Raw genomic sequence first — 8,010 nt, 5'->3', positions numbered from 1 at the left:
AGATTCCAAAGCCTACGAGATTAGATCTCATTGTTGATGTAGTCGATCATCCGATCTTTGCAATCCGGCGACATACATGCTCGGTCGTGCGTACGGTGTCGATGAAGCCCATCCTCTCCCCGTTCCAGCGGGCAGCGGAGGTGTGGTAGATCCCCTCGGAATCCCAGCAGCACGACGGCGTGGTGGTGGAGGTGGAGGAGAAATTCCTGCAGGGCTTCGCCAAGCCTGCGCAGGAAGGAGGAGGGAGAGAGGGGCGGCTAGGGCTTGGGGGAATGATGTGCTGCGCCCCAGCCCTCCCCTCCCACTTATATAGGCGTGGGGGGCTGCCTTGGCCCCTCCTCCAAGCCCAAGGGTCGGCCAAAACAAGGGGGGGAACTTCCCCCCCAAGTTAAGTCCCTATTTTCAAGGGATTTGATCTTATCCACTTGGTACAGCCACATGGGCCTTGGGGGGCTGGTGTACATGGCCCATGTGGGCCTATGCGACCCCTCCGGTCCATGTTGGTCGTCCGGGATAGGTGGGCCCCACTATGGTACCCTTCGGAACCTTCTAGAACCTTCGGTACAATACCGAAAAATCCTGAGCTTTTCCGGTAACCCTGAAAATGACTTCCCATATATGAATCTTATTCTCCGGACCATTCCGGACCTCCTCGTGATGTCCTGGATCCCATCCGAGACTCCGAACAAACTTCGGTCTCCATCTCATATTCCGAATCTACTTATGCGGCATCGAACCTTAAGCACGTCACCCTACGGTTCGTGAACTATGCAGACATGGTCGAGACTCCTCTCCGAGCAATAACCAATAGCGGGATCTGGAGATCCATAATGGCTCCCACATATTCAACGATGACTTAGTGATCGATTGAACCATTTACATACGATGCCGATTCCCTTTGTCTCGCGATATTTTACTTGTCCGAGGTTCGATCATCGGTATCTCCATACCTTGTTCAACCTCGTTACCGACAAGTACACTTTACTCGTACTGTGGTATGTCATCTCTTATGATCCAATCATATGCTTGCAAGCTAATCAGACGACATTCCACCGAGAGGGCCCAGAGTATATCTATCCGTCATCAGGATGGACAAATCCCACTATTGATCCATATGCCTCAACTCACACTTTCCAAATACTTAATCCCATCTTTATAACCACCCATTTACGCAATGGCGTTTGATGTAATCAAAGTACCCTTCCGGAGTAAGTGATTTACATGATCTCATGGTCGAAGGACTTAGGCAACTATGTATCGAAAGCTTATAGCAAGTTGAACTTAATGACTTGATCTCATGCTATGCTTATTTGGGTATATGTCCATTATATCATTCACCCAATGACATAACCTTGTTATTAACAACATCCAATGTTCATGATCACGAAACCATGATCATCTATTAATCAACAAGCTAGTTATACAAGAGGCTTACTAGGGACTCCTTGTTGTTTACATAACACACATGTATCAATGTTTCGGTTAATACAATTATAGCATGGTACGCAAACATTTATCATAAACATAAAGATATATTATAATAACCATTTTATTATTGCCTCTTGGGCATATCTCCAACAGTCTCCCACTTGCACTAGAGTCAATAATCTAGTTTACATTTGAAAAGATATAACACCTTGGCCTTCTGGTGCTTATCATGTTTTGCTCACGGGAGAGGTTTGTAGTCAACGGATCTGACTGTTCAGAAACGTATGTATTTTGCAATTCATTTGCGTCTCTATGCATCACTCATTCTCCAAATGAGACGGCATTAATTTTATATCCTTAGTCCTCTGGTGGAACCTTAATTCCGCGGTCTGAAAATAAGTCACTAATATTGTCATACACAATATAGCTTCAAAGTTCTAACACTATCGGAACTACACCAAGTTCTCAAAGAACTCCTTGACTCAACATCCTCAGTCATTGTCAAAACAATGACATACTCTGCCTTCGTGTGTAGAATCCGTCACAATATTTAGAACTCATCTAAATCTAGCATAGACATATTCTAGCTCATTGTGCTACCCTTTTAAATAACACTTAGCCTAATTGAGATTGAAATTTTACTTTTATATGTGACCAAACTAATATCGGTGCAACACTTTACAGCGATTTGTTTGTCATAACCCGTATAAAAAAATATATATATCCTTGGTTCTTCTAAAGCACTCAGAGATATTCTTACTGTTGTCCAATGATCATTACATGAATCATTCTGGTATATGCTCGTAACACTTTAGAGCACAGGACATCTAACTTTGTACATATTATTCGTGATCTAAAATCACTCATGTGTTTTTACTCATCGAGTGTCAAATACACTCAAGTCTTGTTAAACCTTCACATGGAAAAAACACCTTCTTAATATTTTTATATTGAACTACTTCAATATTGATTCTATGTACTTCGACTTAAACTTATTATGTGTTTCAATCTATCTTCATAGATCTTGACACTAAATATGTTTCAGTCCATATCCTTTCATTGAAATTAATTCTCAATGAAACCTTTTAATCAAGTATATAATTACATCATTTATAACCAACTATATGTCATCTACATAAAGTATTATAAATATGTCTCAGCGCTCCCACTTAATTTCTTGCAAATGCAAACATCTTCATCGTTTCTGATGAAATCAAAAACTCTTTGATTATTTCATCCGGTGAAGATTCCAACTCCGTGATACTCACTTCATCCAATTGAAATTCGTATACCTATCTAGTATTCCACGGACTAGCAAAACTCTTGGTTTGTATCTAGTATACATCCTTCATACACACTTCTGGTAAGGAATGTATTTCTGCCATCCTACTATCATATCTCATAAAAGAAATATGTAGCGATTACTAGGATAATCCACATAGACTATAAGCATCGCTACGGAAGATCTAATCTTATCGTAGTCAACTCTTTGAACTTTGTCGTAAAACAACTTTTCGACAAGTTGAGCTTCTTCAAGGATATTGCATCCAAGTCTATTAATTTTATAGATCCATTTACTTTCAAAAAGTATTCATCTATTTTGGATTTCATGGCGCATAGCCATTTTAACGGAGTCAGGGCCCATCATAACTTCTTTGTATGTAGTTGGTTTATCATTGTTCAAAATCAATCCTTTGTCCACAAATCATTTATTTGATCACAAAGTAAACCATACCTACAAGGTTCAATGGGTACTTTGATCTCCATGACTATAACTCTTTTGTAGACATGGGAGCTATGATCATCGTGGCCGCTTCTGGAACCATTTCCGATGCTGCGCTACTCTGATCATCATGCTCAGGTTCATAAACCTTATCAAGTTCCATTGTCCTCCCACTCAAAAACTTCGCTAGAAACAATTTCTTGGAAATAAGTAAGAAACATCGACAAACACTTTTGTCTTTGTCTTCATAGTGGAAAGAATTCCCAATCAATTCTCTGGGATAACCAACAAACACATTCATCCGATTTTGGTTGTAAACTTATTTACTTATGCTATGCATACCAAAATTTAAGAAATGACTATTAGGGTTTATCCCCATGCCATAACTCGTATGGTGTCATTTCAACGGATTATGATGATGCTCTATCAAGTGAAAAAACGGTAGTCTCTAAAGCATAATCCACAAAAATATAATGACATCATTTTATATTATCTCATCATTAACCCAACAAGGTTTGGATACGTCTCTTGGAAACTCCATCATCACTATGATACTCCAAGAAACGTGAGTTGTAGAACAATTTCATAACTCTCTTAGATGTTCGCTAAAACTCGTAATTCAAATATTTCCACCATGATCCAATATTTGACTTTTCTATTACGATGATTTCCACTACATGCTGAAATTTATTTGAATCCATTCAAATGTTTCAAACTTCTTCCTTATCGAATATATCCACATATATATACTCAATTCATTGTTGAAAGTTTTCATGAAGTAGAAGAATCTCCCGCACACAACTATGCCCAATGAACCACATACATCATCATGTATGTTTCTACTAAGTTTGTAACGACCCCGGATCTGGCAGGATCCAAAGTCCCTGTGATTAAACATGCTAGTCCCTGGATCATTAGCTAGCACTCACAGTCGATGAATTATCATGTAAAACACAAGTCTTTATTACACGATTCGAATAATCCAGAGTACAAATAATTACAACTTGCATAGCCAAAGGCTAGCTCAATACAACGGAAAACGAAATAACATCTTGGAGTCCCATCAATGCCACAGGCTGGTTGAGTGTAGACTCGCGACCTACGCATTCTCACAAGTCGTCGAATAACCTGCAACATGAAAAGTTGCAGCCACGAGAGTGGTCAATACTTTGAATGTATGGAAAATTACACCGAGAAGAGAAAAATTTGACTAAATCTACATGCAAGGCAGACAAGAGGAGGCTTGAGGTTTATTTGCATAAAGCCATTTTTTACAAAGTTAAAGAGAAAATCTTTTACCCTACTTTGCAAAATTTTGATAAATAATATTGGCCGAGTGGAGCACATGGATATTACACACCAAGTGTCCAAATCAACCTAACACTTGGATATGACACACCAAGTCCCAAACACTTGGATATTACACACCAAGTCCCGAGCACTTGGATATTACGCACCAAGGCTCCAAAACCCACCTATGAATGATATTACACACGCCATAGGGTTTTGAAAACTCCTTTGAAAAGAGAGAGGAAATCCTTCAGAGGCTCCATCCTTCAGATGCTCAAATTGTCCTTTTACCGTGGACACAGCTGATCGATCAGGTTAACACTCTCGAGAGGTTGCGCTCTTTACCCACAATTCATAACCAAGCCTTTTTGCCAAAATTCTTCATCTTCATTAAGGCCAGGACGAGGTCACGACGAAGCTTTTCCTTAGCAGCCCCTCTACCTTCCGGATCCGCCCGTGCCCAAAATTCCTCCCAATGGCGGTACCCAGGCGAGGTTTCCCACTAAGTACTTAGCCAAGACAGAGCCCATATTGTATTGTGGTTGCACTGGAAGCTTCTGACATCTGGAACGTGGCAGACTTCTTTGATCCTGGGCGGCAGTCCTCCACCAATCTCCACACTCGTTGTCCCGTCAAAACCATTCCGCCCAGAAGAAAACTTAATTTTATTTTGAAGGAGGATTTTGGGAGAAAAGTTGCGCTCATAAACAGAGCTCAAGTACTTAGAAAATTTTCTTGTTTCGAACCCCTTTTTTTATATTTACGTAGCATAAGCATAGCACTTAGAAAAATTTAGGCATTCCTATGGGTGGGATCAAGTGGAAATATTTCTAAGTATAATTCTACTCATGGCAATCTACAAAATAGCACGCGACTTGCAAAATATCCACCAAGTAAAATCTACCAAAACATCCTACACATGCATACTACTCTTTTGAAGGAAAAAGACATGCATAGTAGAAAATTTGGGACAACGTGAACAAAGGTGTAACTTGCCTTAGTAATATTTGATGATGATTTCTTCCTTGTGAATTTTTCTCGTACTCCGAATAAATCTAACGCATAGAAAAATTACACGCAATAAACAACCATTGCAAATAAAGAGCCAAATAAAACACATAATCATGTAAAACAAAGGAAAATGCAAAATAATATTAAATTACATATATTTATTTCGTGTTTATGGTTGGTCCAAATATCCAAATGTTATATATGGTCATCAGGATCAATTTGCAAAAAAAGAATTAATTTCATATGATTTATATAACTCCGAATATGTTCAAATTAAGTTTAAAATTTCCAAAATTTAATCAGACATATTAATTATTCATAAATTCGAAATTACAACGTCAAAGTGTAGATATTAAAATTATAAAACTAACGCAAAAAGAATCGATCAAAACGGAGTTACGGTTATTTAACTATGATTTTTTTAAAGTATTTAGATTTTAATGTTTTAAGTGGCGACGTGACGCATCCTGGAGCTTCCGATCTTGATTTGACGAACGTGGCCCTCTCTGGCTTCGCTTACGCTGGACTTCGGCTATGGCTCCTATGGTTGCGCGATATGATTTGACTAACTTAATTTGTAAAAGAAAATAAAAACTAAGAAATTTAACCGAAACAAAACTAGAGTCAAAACGAGATTCGAAATCAAATTCTAAACTTGCATATTTGATAAAATCTATAATTGTAAAAATTAATATCATTAGATAGAACTTTCAATTACGAAACTAACGCAAGAAGAATTAACTAAAACGGAGTTCTAGATTTAAAGATATAAAATTTTGAAGTTTCGACCAGAGTAGCAGCTAGCTCTATCTGATCGATTGGATCAATCACGCTACACGTAAAAAGAAAGAAAAACGTTGCACGAGAGGATGTACTGATACCGATTCGGTGATACGTACAAGGTATTTCCTACGATTCTGGGAGACATGCGTTACCAGGTGTGGTGAAGACGATCAGGACGGACGGGACGGCGTGGTGGTCGGGCGAGGACGTCGGCGTCGTGCTTGTGATCCCCTGGCTTGGCGAAGATCTTTACGGGGTTCCCCTCTCCTTCGTGGTTTCGCTTGCGTCAATGGCGTCCGTCGGAGTGGTCCTGAGCGGCTGCTATTCCCAGCTGGAGATGGCGAAGTCCGGCGAAACTCCGGCGACCTCGCGTGCGTGTTCTTGTGGTTCTCTGGATGGAGAGAAAGGTTAAGAAGATGCGGTGGATCAATCTATAAATCTTAGACAGAGAAGAGAGAGGCGAGCAGTGCTGGAACCTTCCTTCCTGAGCTCGATGGTGGTGCTCCGGCGGGTTCGGAAATTGAACTTTTCGTCATCTAGAGTTTGCGATTTTTAGAAAAACGGAGAGGGGCCGATGCGGAAGTACATATAGGAGAGTTTTCGTGGCGTAGGGGTCACGGATTCTAACGAAATCGGGACGAATTTCTGGGGATTGAAGTTGGTTTGTTCTCGTCCCGTGTTCATATCGTACTCAGCCAGAGGTTGAAGATGATATACGGGCCCTGCTGGACCCTGGCTGTCAGCCTTGGCAAGGAAAGAAGAAGAAAAAAAAAAGGAAAACAGGAGCTGGCCTCCGCTGTTGCGTCCTAGGCCGGACTAGCGATGCGGCGCTTCGCGCGCGCGTGCGTGCGTGGATGTGGGATGGACGTGGTGTGGCAGGTATGTCACGTTCTCATTGTTATTTCTTCTTTTCCATATTTTTTTTAAATCTCAATGTAGATCAGAAACAACTCATATAAACTTTGTCCCAAAGGAAAACTGAATTTAAACTTCGATTTTCGTTTGAAAATACGAATAGTTTTATTGGAGTCAGGGAGCATTGGTCCGGTCCGAAACTTATTGTAGAGAAATAGTTTTATACACGGTTGGCCTCACATGGCTACTTATGTAAATTCAAAAATAAGTTTTCTAATGCTCGAATTAAATTCAAACATGCCACAAAATGCATAAAACTGAACAATCTTAGCATACAAATTAAAAATGAAGAAGTCATATTATCTTTTCTCTTGAAATAGGCGGTAGAAACATTTTGAAGATTCCACAAATTTAAATATAAATGACCTAGAAATTAGTCGGGACATTAGAATAATAATCCACCAGAATTTGGGAAAGTCATTTTATTCCCTCTCTTTATACATTTAGTATGGTTGGGTAATTATTTTAGTTCAAACCAAAGAAACCAAGTGGTTGAAACAAAAAGAAAACAATTTGGATAGTCATGTTAATCCACTCGTATAAAAATATACTTTAAAGCAAGGTTGAAAAATAAAATTCAAACAAGTCATCAAAATTTCTTTTCATTCATAATTCCAATCAAAGTCAAACAATTCAATCAACTTAATTTATTAAATTTTAACATTCCAAAATTAGGAAAATTTTGGGATGTTACAAAGTTAGTTTCCCGTTCAACTCTTGGCCTATGAACGGTATTTCAGTCATTCTCTTTAGAAGAGATTTGCAAGCGCCAAACGATTTAAAAAATCAAATGACTCCAAAAATCCATTTGCATGGAGTTCCTTCATGCGTTCCTTTCTAACATGACCTAAATGGCGGTT

General features: G+C 39.3%; 1 long non-coding RNA gene across 1 annotated transcript; it reads right to left on the bottom strand.

Annotated features, from left to right (window-relative positions):
• Window positions 1-4,090: 4,090 nt before the first annotated feature.
• LOC127343960 (uncharacterized) lies at window positions 4,091-6,940 on the bottom strand. Its single transcript, XR_007877638.2, has 4 exons — window positions 6,712-6,940; window positions 6,388-6,626; window positions 5,438-5,496; window positions 4,091-4,279 (listed from the first exon to the last, which is right to left on the bottom strand). It is a non-coding gene; the product is annotated as an uncharacterized lncRNA (long non-coding RNA).
• Window positions 6,941-8,010: the final 1,070 nt, after the last annotated feature.

This window comes from Lolium perenne, chromosome 3, assembly GCF_019359855.2.
Source record: "Lolium perenne isolate Kyuss_39 chromosome 3, Kyuss_2.0, whole genome shotgun sequence".
NCBI lineage: Eukaryota > Viridiplantae > Streptophyta > Magnoliopsida > Poales > Poaceae > Lolium > Lolium perenne.
The sequence above is the reverse complement of the archived record's forward strand: the minus strand, read 5'-3'. Positions and strand labels throughout refer to the sequence as shown.